This window comes from Apodemus sylvaticus, chromosome 8 (genome assembly GCF_947179515.1).
Source record: "Apodemus sylvaticus chromosome 8, mApoSyl1.1, whole genome shotgun sequence".
In the NCBI taxonomy this organism is placed as follows: domain Eukaryota; kingdom Metazoa; phylum Chordata; class Mammalia; order Rodentia; family Muridae; genus Apodemus; species Apodemus sylvaticus.
In genome coordinates, this window is record NC_067479.1 from 40,439,139 (window position 1) to 40,459,803 (window position 20,665).

Consider the following 20,665-nt stretch of genomic DNA (forward strand, 5'->3'; position numbering starts at 1 on the left):
ATGAAATTTTGATGGAATGTTTTAAATAATAATTTCTTACTGCACCTTTAACAAATAATAGAATTTAATGTATGTTTACATAGCAAAATTATCAGGTATTATTGGTGGAGGGAGAGAAGGATGGAGGAGGAGGAAAAGAAGAAGAAGAAGGAGGAGGAGGAGGAGGAGAAGGAGGAGGAGGAGGAGTACTTTAAATTATTCTATGAAAACATATAGGGATGTATCTGAGTGTTTAAATTCTTCTTTACATTGTTTTGGGAAAATGACTGACTCTAGCATCTTATGTATACACATGCACCACAACAGTTGGAAACTTATAAAATGTTTCCCATGCATTACTCATTTTACAATAAATTTTACATTTATTATTTCCTAACCTTATTAGACCTTATAAACTGACATGATTGGGCTAAGCAAACATTAAGTGTCTTTCTAGTCTTGTTGTTCTAATGTTCTCAGCCTGTGACTTGCCTAATCATGAGCACAGCTCAGTAAATCCTTTCCCTCCGTGTGTTTCTGTGTTTGTCTCTGCCACTTTGGTGTTCTCCCAGTAGACACATCTAAGGACATGCTGATTAAATTAGTCAAATTAACTCTTTGCCTGACTCTATCCTCATTAGGCTAATGAGCAGATGAGGAGTACATCTGCGTGTCTCAGTTGTCTTGGGTCAGAAGTACTGTCATCAGGAGCGCCAGCGAAAAGTTGTAATCATGACATTCCTTAACAGTTTTTAAGCTGGCAGCTCAAGAGGAAGCTTGTGGCTCAGCTGTGTAGAAGCTGTAATGTGCTGGGTGATCTCATTGTCTCTGCCGCATTACTGAGAAAAAGTTGTAATTGTGTTTCCTCCTCCAGGAAAGAAATTTTGGGGGGGAAGGCAAGTATGAGAGATGTAGTCCCATATTCATCAGCATGGAGGAGATCTTTGCAAGTTCTTTGTGAGTTGTGGTGGTGTGATTAGATCTAAATGATGGAGAAACCATGAGTCGCAGCTCTACAGATCTGTTTATGATGAAGTGTGTGTTTGTGGGCAGGGAAGAAGAGGTGACTGAGAGATTTGTTTAGGGGATGACAAAAGAGGAGGGAAGAGCTAACAACAAATTTCAAAGGTCTAAAAGACTCGCTTCCTCTGTCCAAATTACACACCACCGTGTTCATTTGGCTAAGTGGCATTTCATATTATGCATTAAACATGGCTCTAAAACTTTTATACTAGATTTAAAAATTGATTTATAAATGACTTTTAGTGCTTGCCTATAATTATAAAGTGTGAAACACTAAGGGTTGGCAGCAAAATGGCCAACACATGGGAGTTGCCAAATATATGTGTTCCCCTGGACAGGAGGGCATGGTGAACAGTGGTTGTGTTTGGATTTTATGGCTGGCAAAGTCCCCATGAGAGCTGGCAGTGGCCTTCACTATAACTTCCTTGGTCTGTGTAAATAGTGTGAATTGAGACTGTGCTACCTCAGGGACTGTGGCCAGTTTACGAGGGGCAGTGTTTTCCTTTTATTCAGAAAGAGAAAAGACGATCTCTTTAACCGTCCGAGGATTAGGGTTAAGCAAAAGTTTCTCTCTTTACAGCTCTCAGTTGTACGCATTCCTTACTACCAGGGCTCAAAGTGAAGATGTGAATATATGCCAACAATTCACGTCCGATATTCTGATCATTATGAGAAGATTATGAAACTTTGAGAAGTGTAAGATCATATTAAAAATTATGGCTCTGTATGCAACAGCTCTTTTACAAAAGGGTTTATTTATTTGTTTGTTTATGTATTTAATGTATATCAGTACACTGTAGCTGCCTTCAGACACACCAGAAGAGGGCATCAGAGCTCATTCCAGATGGTTGCAAGCCATCATGTGGTTGCTGGGAATTGAACTCAGGACTTCCAGAAGAGCAGTCAGTGTTCTTCACTGCTGAGTCATCGCTAGCTCTTGAATCTGTTTGGTTTCAGTCTTAATACTTCCCAATTGTGTGGCTCACTCATCATCTAGGACGACAATGGCAATTGGTGGACACTGCAGCTGTGCTTATGGCTCCGTAGCAGCTGAGAACACTGTCTTCTGGGGACCACAGGTGATCCAGTGACTGCCTGACATATTCCGTGTGTTAATTAAGCCTATGTCTTAACACTTCCTGACTCTCTCATCCCTAGCCTTTCTAGGATGCTCACCCATTGCAGAATACCTAGACCTGCTTTTGAAGCAGGGATCAGACTTACTGTTGAGACAAGTGCTATGGAGAAAACAAAGGCTTTGGTAATAGAATACTCCTTTGGCCTCATACTGTTTCAGATTTCTGCTGCTGGGTTATGTACTGACTTTACCTCCTGCCATCTGTCTGTTCTTATCACAAGGCCTGAAACTGTAAAGTGGGGAGTAATTAAATCCACACACATCACTATACCATTGTATGATTCACATACTGCCCACTACATGCCAAGCTCTTGGAAAATGTCAGTTGTGGTTATGATTATGAATGTAACCCATGGAGGATGGGATTGGAACCATCATTCCTTGAATTAAAATATCACAATGGTTAGTGATATCTATCATCTTTTGATTTGACAATGTACAGTTTTATTTAATTTGATGAAGCAAACTCCTTGTAGCCAAAAAAAGTAGGTTTCAGAGCTACGGATGGCTCATTGAACTCCAGTGAATATTGCCAACATGGTTACTCTTGCAAAATGAGGGTAGTGCTGTGGCCCATTTTACTCATTTGGAAAGGCTATCCCAGATAAGCATGTGAGTCCTACAGAGTAATTGAGTATGGTGAAGGATAACTTTGTGGAGGTGGCATCCATGCCAGTCCATGTTGCACAGTGGGTACAGGGCACTTTGAAAATGGTGTTGAAGTACTGGGGCATTATTAGGCATGGCGAGAGCACTGCCACCCACAACAGAGCATGCTGAGAAGTCTGGGAGTTATAGTGTATGCAATAAGCATAAGGGGTGTGGGGAGGACTTGCTGGTATGTCCCTTCAGCCTCCGTTGTGTGTAGAATAAGAACCAGGAAAATAGAACTATTTATCTCCATGGGTTTCTATGAAAGAAATGATGTATCAGAACAAAGCTTGTTTCTGTAAAGATATACGTGTCTCCTGGGCCAGATGTGAAGATAACCATTCATATGGCAAAGGAAAACTGTCTATCTGAAAACTGATTGGTCAGCAGAGTGGCAGGTCACAGATGGACTTTCTGCATCTAGCTGTCTGTCCTGTGGCTGTTTCCCCTAAATTCTGGGCCCAGCAACTTGTCTGAGCATAGGAACTACCCCATAGAACTACAATGACTTTGGCATACCAGCATTCCAGGTTCTGTCCTGAACTGATTCCATATCCATTAAGCCATTGAGGAGCTTCTAGACCTACTCTGATGCAGCAGGGAAGATTTGATATTTGGTAAATATTTTAATAACCTGCATCTTTTGTTTATTATATATATATATATATATATATATTTTAAAATGGAATGACCATGGATTTGGTCTTGAATTCCTGATCCTCTAGCCTTTACCTCATAAGAACTGGAATTATAAATGTCTGCCTGATGTGCTCTGGATTCTTAATATCAATCTTCTGAATAGGATTGGTGTAAATCAATCCTTTGCCTGTGCTAGTTACTTTAGAAGTACCAAATTTATATACATTCATCTCATCTGAGACCAAGCTTGGTGAAAATACAAAGTATTTTTCTGTTTCTGTCCTCTCTTCCAGAAAGCCAGCTGGCTTTCCCCCCAATGCACTGTGTGCATCGATATGACCTGATCGTACAATGGACACCACAGTCTTTGTTATTGCATGTGGTACTAAAATTGTTATTAGTATCACCACTGAAAGACATGTAGAGGCAATTTAGAACTTGCCTCTCAATTTGAACTTCCTACCACAGTATCCAAACTGTTGAACATGAAATTATTTACAAATACTTTGCTTTGACAAAAAAGAAACAAAAGGAAGTTTTTTTTTTACATGAATCATCTCAATTTGCTGTTCCAAAAATTTATATTTTTTGAGACATTCATACATGGTGCTGTATTGATATCCTTTGTAGCCCATACTCTTCTGTCTTTACGTTCTCTCCTCTCCATACTCCTCAACTCCATGACCTCTTTCTCCTCCTTAATTATTATTGTTTATACACACACACACACACACACACACACACACATGTCTATTTAGTGCTCTGTGTGTATGCATGTGTGGCTTTAGCAATGACCCTTTGGCACTAGGGATTTTTGAACCTATTGAGGGGCTGGCTCATCCCTAGGAAGAATGAATTTTCCTTTTAGCTGTCATTGGTGGTAGTTCTCCGTCTATGTGTTGGGTTTTTTGTTTTTGTTTTTTTTTTTTTTTTTGTTTCTGTTTTTGGTTTGTATGCTTTTGGTTTTATCTGTCTCAAGGTGAAGTTTGAAAAACAATACATTTTTACTTGTTTTACTTTAGTTGATATTTGTAATGGTTCAGTGAGTATTAGAGATGGGAATATTACTTCCAATTGAAAGTTGAAGCACGCAGGAGGAGACCTTTCAAGCTTCCTTTACACTGTGTCTCATTTGCACCTGGGTAGAGAAGTTAAAGGTCACCACTGTCCCTTGTATCGCCACACCATGCTGCCTGATCATGTGCACTGTGACTGTTGACAGTCACGGCTGTGCAGTTCATGACAGAGCTATCACAGTAGATTGAAACTGTGAGGAGATAGCTATGATCTGTTCATGATTTACAGCAGTCTGTCTGTGCTCTCTTGTAGTCACAGGCAATGTTTGCTCTGGACCTGGGATGGCATCAACTTTTTACCACCAATTCTGTGTCTCTACACCCTTTTAAAGAAGTTATCTAGGAAAGAAATTCTAGCTTGTTGTGATGGAAAAAGTTGGATTCCCAGAGAGGCATCATTCTGGTCTTTTCATTATAGCCTCAGATTTAAAAAAAAAAAATCACTCAGGTTCATCCCAACACAACTCTCCAAATGACTCTGTATCCTTTATAAACCCTTTTTGCCTTGTTGCTGTTTCCTTCTGAGACTTCCTGTTTTTCACTGATTCTGCTCTGGTCTGTTGAAAATACTAAAACATTTTTTTTTCTCATCAGATCTGTTCTCCGCAAATCCCTCTGCTGCCTTTCCAAACCATGTCTAAACTTTGCAAGATTTTTTTCTTCTTCTTTAAGTTTCCTATCTGACTGAAAATTTAAACCAATCAAAAGAAATAATAACAATAGCACAACTTCTCAATTTTCAGCAATATATAATTCTGTCAACGAGAAGGAAAAGAAAATTAAATGACCAAATGCATTTCCATACCATGCTGGGAAGAACAGCTATAGGAAATTATTAGATTTTCTTCTGTAAATGTCTTGGTACAGAACCTGGCATTTTGTTAAGTTTTCTTCCCTTCCCCAAAGGGTGTGAATTATCCAGGGAAACACTTTTATAAAGGCAAATGTGAACTAGTTATAAATAGAGCAAAAGAGAAAGCAAGGAGAGCCGGAAGGAAGGAGGAAAGCAAGGAAGGGAGAATGAAGTGGGTTTGGGGGTCATTGCGTAAGCACAGAGAGAAAGATATAGGAGAGACAAAGACCTGGTGCTATGGGATAGTCTGACAGGAACCCAGCTAGAAGAAAGATACAGCGGGATTTTTCTGTAGAAGCAAGGTGAGCTGGATCTTTCTAATTTCTTTCGAACATCACAGGATAGATCTGGCTCCTTCAGCTTATACTTCTGTCCCAAGGACTAGCTAGAAATTGATATTCAAGAAACAACCATTGAACTATTCACTAGAGACTCATAATCAAATAAAAAAATGAAATTTAATTTTGCTCCCATTTTGAAAGTGTACCGTTTATTGAACAAGTTATAAAAGCACTTTACAATACATCACACATATTTCTTATTGGCTGTGTCAAAGGCTATCATCTCTCGGGACAAGTGATTGTGGTGTTTTCTGTAAATATCATTTGGGTCAAGACCTGTTGATCTTGACTCACTGGTATTTTGAGCTATTACAGGAAGTCTGGGCTACTGGGGTGTGGGGTGGATGGATGACTCAGTAAATAGAGTCTTCTGAATCAACAGAACTATTGAACTTGATATCTGAATACAAGAAGAGAATGATAGTCAGTTGGGTCAGCCTCCCATTAGCAGGAACAGAATACAGTAAGCTCTTACTTTTCAGAATTCCTTTTTGGAAAATGAAATAAATAAAAAATTAACTTGAAGACAAAGCGCAATTCTGACAAAGGTACACTACAATTAACATCAACTCTATTGGTGGGTGTATAATGCAGCATTGAGTACCCACGCACTCTGGATGTATCTGCACTCCTGGAGCTGCTTATTTGGATGGAGTTTTATTAATTTTCTATGCTGAATGTCTTGCCTTGAATCTCTTTTCCTTTCACATTAATGAACAGCAACAAGAAGCCTTCTCATTTATAAATAAAGACCAGAGAGCAATCAATAGAATGCCACTAATATGTTTTTCAAGATTAATAGGTGTTAATAAAATGAGGTGATAAAATTGCTAATTGGATTCGGTAGGTGGAACTGCAGCAAGGAATATTTTTAGCGGCTTTGGAAACATTATTCTTTCTATTTGAAGGAGGTGGATTGGAAGACTCCCCTTGGGTTGAGTTCGGGAGTGGCCTATTTTTCTTTGGAAAGTCTCTACTTATTTTATTTATGGACACAGACCCATAACTTCCTGAGAGCAGCGTGCTCAGTTTTCTCAAATTTTCTTCTCTGTTGCAAAATGACAGGGTTCAAAATTACTTGATTTAAATTGATACGATTTTCTCTGGAAAGCTGCAAAAAGGCAGCAGGCAGCAACTATTTTTGCATTTACTATTTTATTCTTCGTTCCCATATACTTACCCACTAGAACTGCTATGAATAAACATTTGATATTTGTCTCCCTTTACAGTGATACATACGGGACACCAATCATGCCTGCTATGGTACATGTGTGTATATTCATACATACGTGTCTTTCCAAAAAACAATGCTTTAGATGTGGTCAGAAGAGTTTCAGTTCTGAGCCCCTCCTCTATGTGTTTATGTCTTTGTGGGCACCAGGACCCATTTGTAAGAGCACCACCTCTATGATTGTCCTCACCTTCTACTTTGTTTGAGGCAGGGTATCTTGTTGGCTGCTGTGTCCATCAGCTAAAATGGCATGAAGGCTTCCAGAGGTTATCTTGTGTTTTCCTCTTCTGTCATAGTAGGGACACTGGGATTACAGACACATGATACTATCGAGGTCCCGCCCTCCATGGGACCTGGGAATCTACACTCAGGCCCTCACATTTGCATACACTTTATTCATGGAACTATCTCTACAGCTCAGATGAATTATTTTTCAAAAAAAGTTATAATTCTGATTTTAAGGTCAAATGCAAGAAATATGTTTCTAGACTTCCACATATTGTAGAGGCTTAAACAATTTTATGTCTTGCCTTAAAAGACTTATTTATAGAGATTTATCTCCAAATGTTAGATTGAAAATTTCAACACAATCTTATCACTTTCATAGTTACCACAATGTCTCCTCACAGGCCTGGGCACTTTACCTGGTAGTCTGAGATCTTTTTTAAGAAAAGCAAGTTCCTAACACAGGTTATCACCAAACCCAAATACAGACTAGGACTGGAAGAGATAAAAGTAAAGAATTAAAGTTTGATAAGTAGGAGAGTTGTACACTTATTCCTGAGCAAACAATGAACTCTGTAGTTTCCCAGAAGTAATACAGGAAGGAAAATATGGTAGATAGCTATTTTCCTAACAAAAGGAATTCAGGCCATTTGCACCAGAACAACAAGCTTTTCCTGTCGAATTGCATGTATCATATAAATCTGAATAAGGATCTTGAGCTATCTTGAAGAAGTTCTTAAAATAGAGGAGAAAACCTCCTCATGTTTCTGGTATGATTACTTTTTTATATCGATACTTTAAAAGCCCCTACTTGCCTCCTATTAAGGGGTAACTCAAGTTATTATGAATAAAAGTGTTGTATGGGAAATTGTCATATCTTAAATGTTAGGTGGCTAGCTAGAGATTATATAAGCAAAGAATTGCTGGAAAGAGTTCAGTATAATAACAGCAGCTATAAAAATAAACCTGACCAAACCTGTGCTAAATGAACACTGCACCTGGCAAGTAATCTGGTGTGTGTGTGTGTATATGTGTGTGTGTGTGTGTGTGTGTATGTGTGTGTGTGTGTGTTCCTGGGTAGGGCCAAACCTTTTTCTAGAAACCTCTGCTTTCTGATTGGAAATCAGAAAATCATGTAATGGTTTAAATGTAAAATACCCTGAACAGCCTCATGAGTTGAACACTTGGTTCCAACCAGTGGTGCGTTTTCAATGGCTGTGGAACCTTTTGGTCATGAGGCCTGGGGTTTTAGGCCCAGGGCTTTAAGAGTTATGGCATTGCTTCACACGTGGCTGGAAAGCTTTGTTTCTAGGTTCACCATGATAAAAATGAGTCCCTGCTGCCACTGATGGAGTCCTGCCTCTTTCTCTGGATGATACTCCTTAAATCAGGAGCCAAAATACATGCAAAATAAGTAGCTTACCTATGATACTTTAGTCAGTGTTTCATGATAGCAATAAGAAAAGTAACTACTGTAAATCCTAAGCTTTTTTCTGGCCCTGTTTAAAAAAAAAAAAAAAAAAACAACAACAACCTCACTATTTATTCTGCTAAATGGACATAGCAATAAAATGGCTCCCAGTGACAAACTGCTGTACTGGCAGATCAGTGACTCACTCAGCCCTCATCAGAGAAGCTGATTGTTGCAGTAGATGCCAATTAGCATAGAGATCTACCACTGGTGACTTCACAGTGCTTAGCCCTGGATGTGATGCATATGTCACACTTGCTTCTCTGAAGTGCAGGAATCTATGGAGAAGAGGAGAACTATTTTAGGAGCGAGGGGTGGCAGACAAGGACATGGCATCAAGGAAATGACATCAGTGTTGATGGTCCCCACAGGGCAGATGCACAGGAGAACTCACTGAGTCTGTGGAAGCAGGCACAGAACTTGGACAAGCTCAAGCCAGACACAACCCCCATGTAAGGCTATACTTCTCATTTAAATAGAAAGATGACCTTTAAAAATATATTATTTGTAATGTAATACAAAAAAAAAAACAGGACCCAAAGACTAATTTTATCAAAAAGCAATTTATTATACTGTCCAGGACGCCTTTAGTGAATTAATATCCCGAAGCTAAGGTACCCGGAGCATTGTAAGGTTGAGACTTTTTTACATTTTGGCTTCTATGTTTCCTATATATGGCTGCATGCATTCTGTTTGGGTGCTTTAACCTCCTAGGGAATGGAGGATAATATGAGGAGAGAGGGAGAAAGAGGGTTGGAGGAGAGAGGCATGGTCAGTCCTCACATTCACGACTGTCCTGGCTAGCTAGGGTGTGCACATGAGCGAACACACACACACACACACACACACACACACACACACACACACAGGCACGCACGCACACAGGCATGCATGCCCGCACATGCACATGCGCAGAAGGATGTATGCACTGGGACATCAACCAGTCCATGTGACTCTTTGTTGTTTTTCTTCTCAGCCCTCCAGGGTCTCCTCTTTTCTTTGCCACAATCCTACTGGAAGCTCTGGGGTTTTGTCTTCTTTTCATAACCAAGGCAGCCTACTTTATCCATGAAAAAGATCACAAATAAGACAGAGATAACATTTGGAAGGAGGTTTTTTGTTTTGTCTTTTGACCTAATGGTGCAACACCAGAGGGTAGCACACAACAGAAGAGAAGCCTTCCTGGCTCTCTGGAAGACAGTCTACTTGTGGGTCCTGAAGAGGATTGTGTGAGGCTTGTTCATTGATTATAATTCTGCCATTGCTGTTCTCAAATGTGTCCAGTTTCTCGTTCTACCAGCCACAACCTCATCAGCACCAATCACAGGCTTCCTGCCGAGGCTCTGAGGAGATGCTCTCTCTCCTCAGTTGCAGACTGAGTACAGTCCTTTAAAGGTCACCAGTACTTATGCTGACTGGAGTACAGTCTTCCAAAGGCAAGGCAAATGCCTGGTATTGTCCTGGCTATTGGAAAGGCCTCTGCAGCTGAAGCCACAGCTTCTGAAACAGCTGTGGTTACAGGGCTCCTTGGAGCTGGAGTGTAGTTTTTGAAGCTTCAGTTGGGGGTTCAAATCAGGGGAAATATTCGGAAGCATATCTTGTCACTGTTCAAAATAGGAGCGACTCCAGTGACAACTGTAGGTGCAGGGTAGCCAGGATAGGAAAGGGCCTGATAATTGTCAATCTAGAGGTGAAATCAGTCCTTACAATTTAGCTCATTTGAAGGAAGAGTTAATATTAAAAGGTATAGATAATGCAAGTGCATTGCTTTGTTTGTTTGGTTCATTTGTTTTCTGAGGGCAGATCCTCTAGTACAGGCTGGCCTCAAAATCAATATATAACCAGAGATGATTATGAACTCTTGGTCTTGAGGCCTCTATCTCCTAAGTGTTTGGCTTACTACCACACTGGTTTGCAGGCTTATCATTCATATTACTGTGTGTGTGCATGCATGTGTATTTGTGTTTAGTTGAGTTTGTGTTGCTGTGTTGTCTTGAGATTATATTCAAGTACAACATTTCCCCTTCCCCTTTCTCACCCTAAACTCTTCTATATACTCTCAATTCTCCTTCAAATCAATGGCTTCTTTTTGCCCTACTTGTTATTAAATGCATATACGTATTCGTATATAAATTTGTCATGAAATATAACCTATTGAATCCATATAATTTTACTTGTATATATGTTGTCAGGACCATTTGGCACCAGACAATGAGTTGGTGTCCTCTTCCCCAGAGCAGAGCACCTTTTACTCCCTGCTTACTCAGTTGCCTATAGTTCTGTGTGGGTTGAGGCCTCGTGGGCCTTTTCCTGTCCACTTTGGTATGCTAGTTGGTGCTCTTCTTGGGTCATCACGTTGGTGAGACTTTGTGGGTGTAACTTCTGATGTTACCAAGAAGTGCATTCTCACACAAACTCCCTGATTCTCTGGCTCTTAGGATCTTCCTGCCCCCTCTTTATAATGTTCCTGAGTCTGGGGACCTATGGGAACGTTTATCAGATGTATGCATTGGAACTTGGCTCCACAGCTTTACATTTGATTGGTTGTGGTTTTCTGTAATAGTCTCCATTTGTTTGTTGCAGATAGAGGTTTCCTTGATAGGGTACAAAGATGACACTTATCTGTGGGTAGAAGGATAAATGTTTATAGACTGTTGTTAGGGATTGTGCTGGTTTGGTAAGTTAAGGGTTGAGCCTTTCTGCTCTGGAGTCCTCCTCCTCCCACCTGCCTTTCCCCATCAAGACAGCTATTCTCTATTCTCTATTACTCTCCCTCAAATCATTCAAAACAGTTTCTGAGATCTGCTAAAGCACCTTCCTTATGGACAAATGTTCCTTTTCTTTTGTACTAGTCAAGGTTAGGGAAGGAGAAGACTAATCTGTGTCTTAACATGTGAAAAACAGAAACCTTCAACCTTAGTTATTATAAATAAAACTTGAAAATGGCTTTTAATGATAAATTCAAAATACTGTTCAATGAATAAAGTTTGTGTGTATACTCAAATTGCAAAGTAGATTCTCAAAATTCTACTTTTGAATCTTCTTTAATGAAGAGGAGAACTCGGGGTACAAACTATTGACACAAGTTGGTACACAGAATTATCTTTACAGTCTGACTCAGCCTGCCTTCTCCCACCACAATGATAATGACTATTAGTATATTTGCACAGTAAGAAAATAGCAAGTTTCTTTTATGTTCTTCTTTTCATAATGTTAGATATGAGCTTCTCTGTGTCTTATCTTATAGTCAGAAAAAAATGATTAAAAAGTCACAAACTGTTTTTCTTATCTCTTCTCCCCCCAGAGTAAATCATTCAGATCTTCAGTATAAATGCTTTATCTAGGAATGGCTAAACCAATGACAATCTGGTTATTTCGCCATCTAATTCCCAGATTGGCTGATTCTATATTTCCAATCCCCTTCCCATTTCTGAAATTTAGATGCTTATCAGTTTCCAGGACAGCATTTCTTCTGAGACATTTGAAGACTTCTTGCCACTTTCTCAATAAGTCAAAGGGGTGGCAGAGTTATGGAAAGTCCTTTATAATTAAGCATTACCAGCACAGATACGGTTTTTCAGTTACCCACTCCTATACATTCATCTTCTCACAATGGATTTAGAAAGTGCATTTTTTATCCACATTCGATATTGTAAATTATTTCTCAAAAGTCTCTGGGATGTTCCTAACAGTCTTAATAATACTATCAAACACTATGACCAAGACAGGAAGTACATTCCCAAATAAGGCAGGAGGCTCTGCTTAGAGCTTTATCACGGGGCATTTCATTTACGTGGAGTTTGTATGCAATGCCTTATTCATTACTAGTTTTTCAGATTGAAAACAAACTTAGATTATGGAGGTGAGAACACTAATATTTTTGTTTAAGTTGTTATGTGTTTTAGCTCAGGTGTGACAAGAAGAATCTCAGGACAGGTAAACTGTAAATCTTGTCAGGAGGAGAGAAATGAGGTGGACTTACAGGAAGAGTGAGAGAGCTCAGTATATCAGAGAAAGCATCGTTAGACTGCTGGAAGCATCCAAGAGAGACGATAATGCGTACTTTGCTGAGTCGGGGCTAAGGAGGATGCCAGACACAGAACTCCATGGTGGGCCTGATGCAAGGAACACCAAGGGCAAGAACTCTTGAAGGGAATGTGCATTATTTCGTTAAAGAGATAGACACTCCCCCCTCAGTCCACCCCCGCCCCCGCCCCCGCCCCCGCCCCCCGCCCCCCCCCCCCCCCCCCCCCCCCCGCTCCCGTTGCTTTTAGCATGGAATATGGTGGACGCACTTCCCTGAAGCATGCGCATGCCTTCCCTGAGGGGTAGTCTCTTAGCCAGCCGAACTGGAGTTCTCGCTCTTCATCCAGGATGGAGATTTCATTCTCTTGAACAAAAGGACAGTGTTTCCTTGAGGGGGCTTCACTGTTCGATGCCCTACTGAAGTGAAAGGCACGGACACAAGGAGAAGGCCACACATGGGAGCATTTGCCGAGCACTAAGAGAGGGTGTTTCAATGCCAGAATGCAGGTTACCAACAAGGGCAACTTCCAACAGCCACGCTGTAAACAAATTATCTAGCCGGAATATTTGATAACAAGCAAATAAGAAGCACCAGGGCAGCCTTATATTTAAAAATGATTTTAGAGATTATTTTTAGCTCTCTATAAATCAAAATAAAAACCAGTCAAAGAACTTTAAATATGCTGCTTGCATATATAATTCTAAAACTAAAACTCAAATATGCTCTTCAGAAACATATTAGAGGTGAGAGGACAGGTTATTATCCTGGAGTTTGGACTCAATTCAAATGCCTTCAAAATTTCTATTTAAAATGACTATTTGTTAAATTGCTGAAAAAATTATTTGAAAGAAAGTCTGCACTTTCTAATCATTGGCTGTTCTTTCTTTCCTCAAGGTACTCCAGTCTGCTCGATCAATTCTTTATTCAGTTTTTAAATAAAAAACTCATTCTCATCTCAAGGCTCCTCTCTTAGCTGGGAGCTACATTGTCGCATGAAAAATACTTCTGGTAGCCTTCTGTATGCCTCCTTGACACCGTTGTCCCTGTGGGGGCCATCGATTGAATGGAGAGGGAGGGGGAGGGGGAGGGGGAGGGGGAGAAGGAGTAGGGGAGGGGGAGGGGGAGAGGGAGAGGACGAGAAAGAATTTTAAGATCAGTAGCAAGGCCAGGACCAAAGGTGGCCCATAGGCCAGGAGTCTTAGCTTCGAGGAAGAGGTAATTGGCGGCTTTGTGTTTCAGTGGACTGAAGTGGGTAAAGGCCTGATTAAAAAGGTCAAAGAGGAAATTGAAAGAAAGAAATTTAGGGGTTCGAGTGTGAACCTCGAGCCGAAATGAATTACTTAAGCAAAAGAAGGACAGGGCTGGGAGAAGCTGCCAAAGCCGAAGGAGCACTGGGGCCCTAGCCTCTCCGGGATGTCCTTCAGTTAGGGCGAGATGAGAGGAAATGGTCGGTAGGAGAGCCGGACAAGGCGGTGGGAAATGAAAGTTATAAGAAAAGCTACCTATTATGAGAGAGAGGGCTGGGCAAATCAGACCTTGAGAACTTGGACTCAACAGAGTGTAATAAGAAGGGCATTTAAATCCATATGTCAGAGTGGTTAATGGATTAGAAGCTGTGAGAAGTACAAGGCAGACACGGATAAAAGAGGCCAAAGTGTTACTAAGGAAAAGGAACAGAGAGAGGCTTCCAGGAAGAAATAATTTATGTTAAAACCAGTCACGAAGCCAACAAGATGAGGGCGGCACAATGTTCTTTTATAGGTGCTTATAAGATTTGTTATTAAAAAGAAGTTTTAATCATAAAATATTTGCTTCATAAAAAGGCCACATTTAATGTACATATATAATAAATGAATACTCGTAAACCTACCTAAGAAGTAGTACATTACCAAAATTACAAAAAAAAGCAGGTTTGATCTCTTTGCCTGATGCTATACACAGAGGCTGCGTGTAGTTATGCACCTGGGGTGTAATCTAGCCTTCTCATAGTGATTTTTTGCATATGTATATATCTCTAAACATCCCGTTGTTTAGTTTTACTTGTTTTTAAGATTATGACTATGATATCAAAATCACACTGGACTCAGCCTATATGATGTATCCCCACCCCCATGTTTGTGGTTGGTATTAATCATTTCTCTCTACAGGGATAGAGGCAAAAGAAAGCAATAGGAGATTGTGTGTATGTGTATGTGTGTGTGTGTGTGTGCATGTGTGTGTCTCTATACACATTTTTGTACATATACATAATTCATATATAGGAACATGTCCTATACATATACAAATATACTTGTATGAGTTGTACATATGCAAAACATATATATGCATGCATAAACTGAGAAAGTATAAGAAATTATCCTATGAAATTCTTGAGACTCACTGGTTTGGAAACAAAGACTCAGGAAAGATTCCCTTCTTTCTTTTTTTATTATCAATTTTTAGAAAATTGAAAGTAAAATTTATATAAACATATGTTACACAAGATGATGTACATAAACATTCTTACATTGAAATAATCACTAAATCAATTCAATGAATATCTTAAACATATTATTTATTTGAAGTAAGAAAACTCAAAATTCACTCATCTATAAATTTTGAAATATACAGTACAGTTCATTGTTATAAGCTGCAGCCATCAAGTAGTATCATAAACCTTGTTCCTTACTCCTAATATCTAAAACAATTGTAACATGTCCTGAAGCACCCACAGTCTAGAGTCTGGCAACTGATGCTGCACTTACTGCTTGTAAGACTGACTTTTGAAAGATTTGCATATACGTGTTATCATGTAGTGCATTTATCTGTTGTGCTGTGTTTGTTTCATCCAATACAAGACTTTTAGATGTATATTGGTTGTCTCATATAAAGTGATTTTTAAAATATTTTACCTTTTAAGATGAATTATATAGTACACTATACTACTTTTAAAAATAATCTATTCACTGTATTAGAGTCAATTTGATTCAGACTCTATTCACTATATTCGAGTTAATTTGATTCAGTCGTGGTAGCTGTGTTATATGGAGTAGGCTTGTTTGTTTGTTTGTTTGTTTGTTTGGCTTTTTAAAGTCTTATTTATTTCATGTATGTGAGTACACTGCTGCTCTCTTCAGACACACTGGAAGAGGATATTTGATCCTATTACAGATGGTTGTGATTGCTGGGAATTGAACTCAGGACCTCTGAAAGAGCAGTCAGTGCTCTTAACTGTGGAGCCATTTCTACAGCCCCTGTTTTTGTTTGTTTTGTGTGTGTGTATGTATGTGTGTGTGTGTTGTGTTTTTGGTTTTAATCGTTGAAGACTCTCTAAGCTCTTCTCCATAGTATCTGTGCATTTCACCAACAGTGTACCCAGCTTCTCTTTCCTCCCAGTCCTTAGTCTGGGTTACTATTCCTAGGATGACACACCATGACCATGACCAAGTGCAACATGGGGAAGAAGGAGATTTATTTGGCTTACATTTTATCAACACTGTTCATTATTAAAGAAATTAAGATAGGAACTCAAGCCGGGCAGCAGCTAATGCAGAGGCAATGGAGGGGTGTGGCTTATGGGCTTGATCCTCATGGCTTGCTTAGCCTATTTTCTTACAGAACCTAGGATCATTATCACAGAGATGGCACTACCCACAATGAACTGGCCCCTCTTATATTAATCACTAATTAAGAAAATGCTGTAGAGGCTTGCCTGCTGTCTAGTCTTAAGGATGCCTTTTCTCAGGGTCAGGCTTCTGAGCCTAGCTTCTGTCAAGCTGATATGAAACCAGCCAGTATACTCCCTTTCCTCATCAGCTGCTTTCTCTTTCATCTTCGTGAATCTAGCTAGTCTAATGTGTATGAGATGGTATCTCCTCGTCGTTTGGATTTAAACTGTACCTGCAAGGCATTGGCATATATTCTTTTGAGATATAGACATAAGTATAGACAGGCTTATCCAGCTCTTCTTTATATCCTTTACTGACTTATGAGGTATCATATAACTGAGTAGCTGGATCTGAGTATTAAGCCTTACCAAATGTTTGACATACAATCTCTCCCCCATTCTATAGATCATCTCTTCACCAGCAACTGTTTTACCATGCAGAAGCTTTTTTGTTTTATGCAAGATAATTTGTCTATCTTTAGTGTTTCCATCATATTAAGGCAGAGATTCTGTGTCTTACTTTTGAGACAGAATTCTTAATTTGGGAAATCTCTGTCTTTGTTTCTCAGACCTTCAGCTGATCAGGTGAGACCCTTCTCCCAGGTGCTTTGGGTATGAACAAGGGGTGATCTGCTCTGCTTGAAGTCTATAGATTGTACGAATTAATTGCAGTATGGAATTAGAGAGTGGAGATCTTAGAATATCAGTGATGGTTCACTCATTTGTTCCCTTCAATAAAAACATCCGATTTAGGACCCACTGACAAAGCTTGCTCATATGTGCCATGTTTCTACTGGAAGATGCATCCTCATCATGGACACTAAGTTTTTAATCAACAGCTCTGATAATAGGTGCTCATTTTTGCACATATTTGCAGCTACAGAGGCAATGGTAATGCCATGTCTAGAACATAAGGTTCTACAGCATTCTGTTCCTTCCTCTGGATCCTAAAGTCTGAAAGTCTTTCTCCTATTTTGACATGTTCTCTTTGAGTTTGTCTCTTTTTCATTATGATTTGGGCCTAATTAGAACAAAGACTGTAGAAGAAAAGAGGCTTTTGCTCATTTTCTTCTAGCGGTAGAGCAAGGTAAAAATTTCCATGGGTTAACCAATTTTCTGTTGTTAGAAGTTATAGGATATCATTGATGAAAAATTTCCAAATGATATGATTATTTATAAACAATACTATTTTGGAATAATCAGCATTTGTTTGGGGGATAGTGACTATTTCCTAGTGTATTGTTTCTCTGCTGCATATTTGTTAACAAGCATGTTTATTAACAATGCAAGGTCTTTCTTTTGCATAATTCACTTTCTGTAGCTAGTGTTCATAATCAGCTCTGTACAGTGTGTAATAAGTGTCTTTATAGGAATGCCCAACTATAAAAATAGGCTAAAATTCAATACAGAAACAGTGAGTTCCAGACCAGCTACCAGGAAGATTTATTTTAGTAATATAGCTGTATGTGAGGCTGCTGCTTGGTGCTTTTTATCTGCCTTACAACATTTTATCTCCTTATGCTGGCCAGAGTTAGTCCTAAGAGTGGGATTCATCTTCAGAAAACTCAAAGTATCAATAAACCATTTTGCTCTTGCAGACCTATACATTCTAAGGGGCATGGTGCACTGTTCCACTAACTAAAAAGTCCCTTCAGTTACTTCCCTTTATTGCACCTTCTGTCCAGTTGTCTGTCTCCTTTCTCGAAGTCATGCAAATATCAAAGTCCAAGTAAGCAAGGATGGTAGAGGATGCAGAGCTGAGATCGCTGAGAGCACATAAATCTCTATGCACTAATCTTTAGAGCCCTCAGTGGTCTCCACCTGTCCGACTTCTAGACTCCTAATTGCTAGCCATATGGTGCCTTTTAGCTCATTCCCTTTATGTCCAGATGGGAATTAGAGGACTCTGAAGAAATATAGCACTTCTGGAGTGGAGATCTTGGAATATCAGTGATTGTTAACACACCAAGTCTTGTTTACTTCAAATAGAAGCATCATCCAATTTAGCCCATTGCCGACAAAGCTTGCTCATATGTGCCATGTTTCTACTGGAAGATGCATCCTCATCATGAACACTAAGTATCCAATCGACAGCTCTGATATTGCTGGCCTTCAGCACAGCTATATATTTGAGGATTTTATCCAACAGTAAAGTGAAAGAAACGGAACAAAAGAACCCATAAAAAAACAGAGGCAATGAAGAAGAAAACAAAAATCTATATTTAATATCTTCAGCGCAATAAAAAATACTGCATCTATAAAGCAAACAGAAGATGCTATAAAATGAAATAATCAAGGAATCAGAAAGACCCTTAAAATTAGAAATATGGTAGCATCATAAACAATTCAATAAAATGATTGGAAGATGAAGTCAAGAAACCCCCAGAAAACAAAACATCAAGAGACAGAAAATAAAGGGAAGGAAATTAGATCAATCCAGAAAGTCAACCATTAAACTAATGAGAAAGAAACAAAAAGTGGAGATGAAAAAGTCATGAAAGAAGCAATAAAGATTCTCCCAGGTATATGCACATTGGGAGAAGGATGGAGAGGACACATTCCTTATTCCTGCTTTGGCAAAGTTACTGGAAGACATGTTTAGGCAGACCAGGAGGTAAACAAAAAGAGAACACCCAGGTTGCTAGTATCTACTTAATGCAAAGAGGGTTTCTTGGGAGCAAATTCTATATATCTGGCATCACCAGAAGGTATGAGAATGATGTAGAAAAGGATTACTAACTTTAGGCAAAATGTTGTGCAAAAAGGAAAGACAAATTGTAGCTCAGATCTTCCTTGGTTTCACGTAGTATTGACAATAATATAAAAGAAGAGACAGTGGCAACAAGATTGAAAGGAAGCCATGATAGAAAGTGAGAATGAGAGTCTACATAGTGAGTTCAAGATCAGCTGAGGCTGCATAGGGAGTTCCTGCCTCAAAAGGAAAAGGAAGAAAGATGATGAGGAAGGAAGTAAGAGCTACCATAATGAGATCAACATATCATGTCCAAAACTGGGGAGCCAAGAAATAGCAGGTAAGCACAAGACTTAAAAATAACAGAGCTACATAGGAAAAGAATCAGCAAAAAATGAAGGGAGGTGGATGTGTTGGCCATGTTCCCCACAGTCTGACTACTACATACCATTTACATTATGTGCACATTTCTCCTGCTAGCGATGAAAATTCATCTTAAAAATAATGGAATGAGAGTACGGATATGTATTGTCTGAGAATAGGTCTAATTTCACTTTGGGATGGTTCCTAGAAATGAGATTAGTGGGTCAAAGGATTTGACTGTTTTTGAGGCTATTTGTATAAGCAGCTCAGCGATACTTATTTCCTCTGAGACATACCAAATGTGAAGCGTCTTCACTGAAAAATAATTTTGTTCGTCTGGTGAGAAAAAAATATTTTAATTAGTTTAAAATTATTCTAAGCTCAAGATTTTATTATTTTTGGTAGTGCTTTAGATAAAATAACACATCATGATAACTGATTTAAGATTTATGTGAGTTGAGGAAGCTTTGGCCTTATGGATGGATGAGGAGGCTATGGTTCGAATGTTTTTGGTCCTCTTAAATCCCTCCTTCAGCTGCATCTCTACCTTGCTTCCCAAACTCCACCCACATACATTAAAGTCAAGTATCTGAAGTGCACCAGAGATGAGGTCAATGTCACATCCACCTTGGCCACCAAGATCAGTACCCTAGGTCTGTCTCCAAGAAGAACTGGTGATGATATACATCCTCGAGGTTAACTAGTGATTGGAAAGGTCTCAGGGTTATTGTGGATCTGACGGTTCAGGACAGGCTTATATTAAAGTCATACCTTCTGCCTCTGCTCTGATCACCAAAGCCCTGGGGAAGTCATCAAGAGACAGAAAGAAGCAAACAAACATTAGCACAGTAGAAATGTCACATTTGATGAAATTGTCAACAGTGCACAACAGATGTGGCACCAGTCTTCATCCAGAGAACACTGTGCAGCTACTAAAAGAGATCCTGGGTACATCTAAGTCTGCGAGCTCCAGTGTGGATGAGCACCAGCCCTGGTGACATTATAGATGATATCAGCAGTGGTGCAGCACAATGGTTGGATAATAATAAAGCATAACAAAGTATTTTAATAAAGAACATCTGATCAAAATAAAATAAGGCATGAGAGAAAGTAATTTCTCAGCCAGTTTTATTTTCTCTCACTTAAGAGTAGCTAAGACTAGCAAGTTTTCAATCAATCTGTATTTCTTCTACCTTCCCACCTACCTATTGCTTGCTGTCATCTATTTATGTAACCGTCTTCTAACCCATCTATGACAAATGGCTATTTTATATAAATGTAATCTTACATAAGTGTGGTTTCCAATTTTT

The 20,665-nt window shown here is 39.3% G+C and overlaps 1 pseudogene; it reads left to right on the forward strand.

The window, feature by feature from the left end:
- Nucleotides 1-2,006: 2,006 nt before the first annotated feature.
- LOC127691166 (60S ribosomal protein L12-like) lies at nt 2,007-20,411 on the forward strand (annotated as a pseudogene).
- The last annotated feature ends 254 nt before the right edge of the window (nt 20,412-20,665 follow it).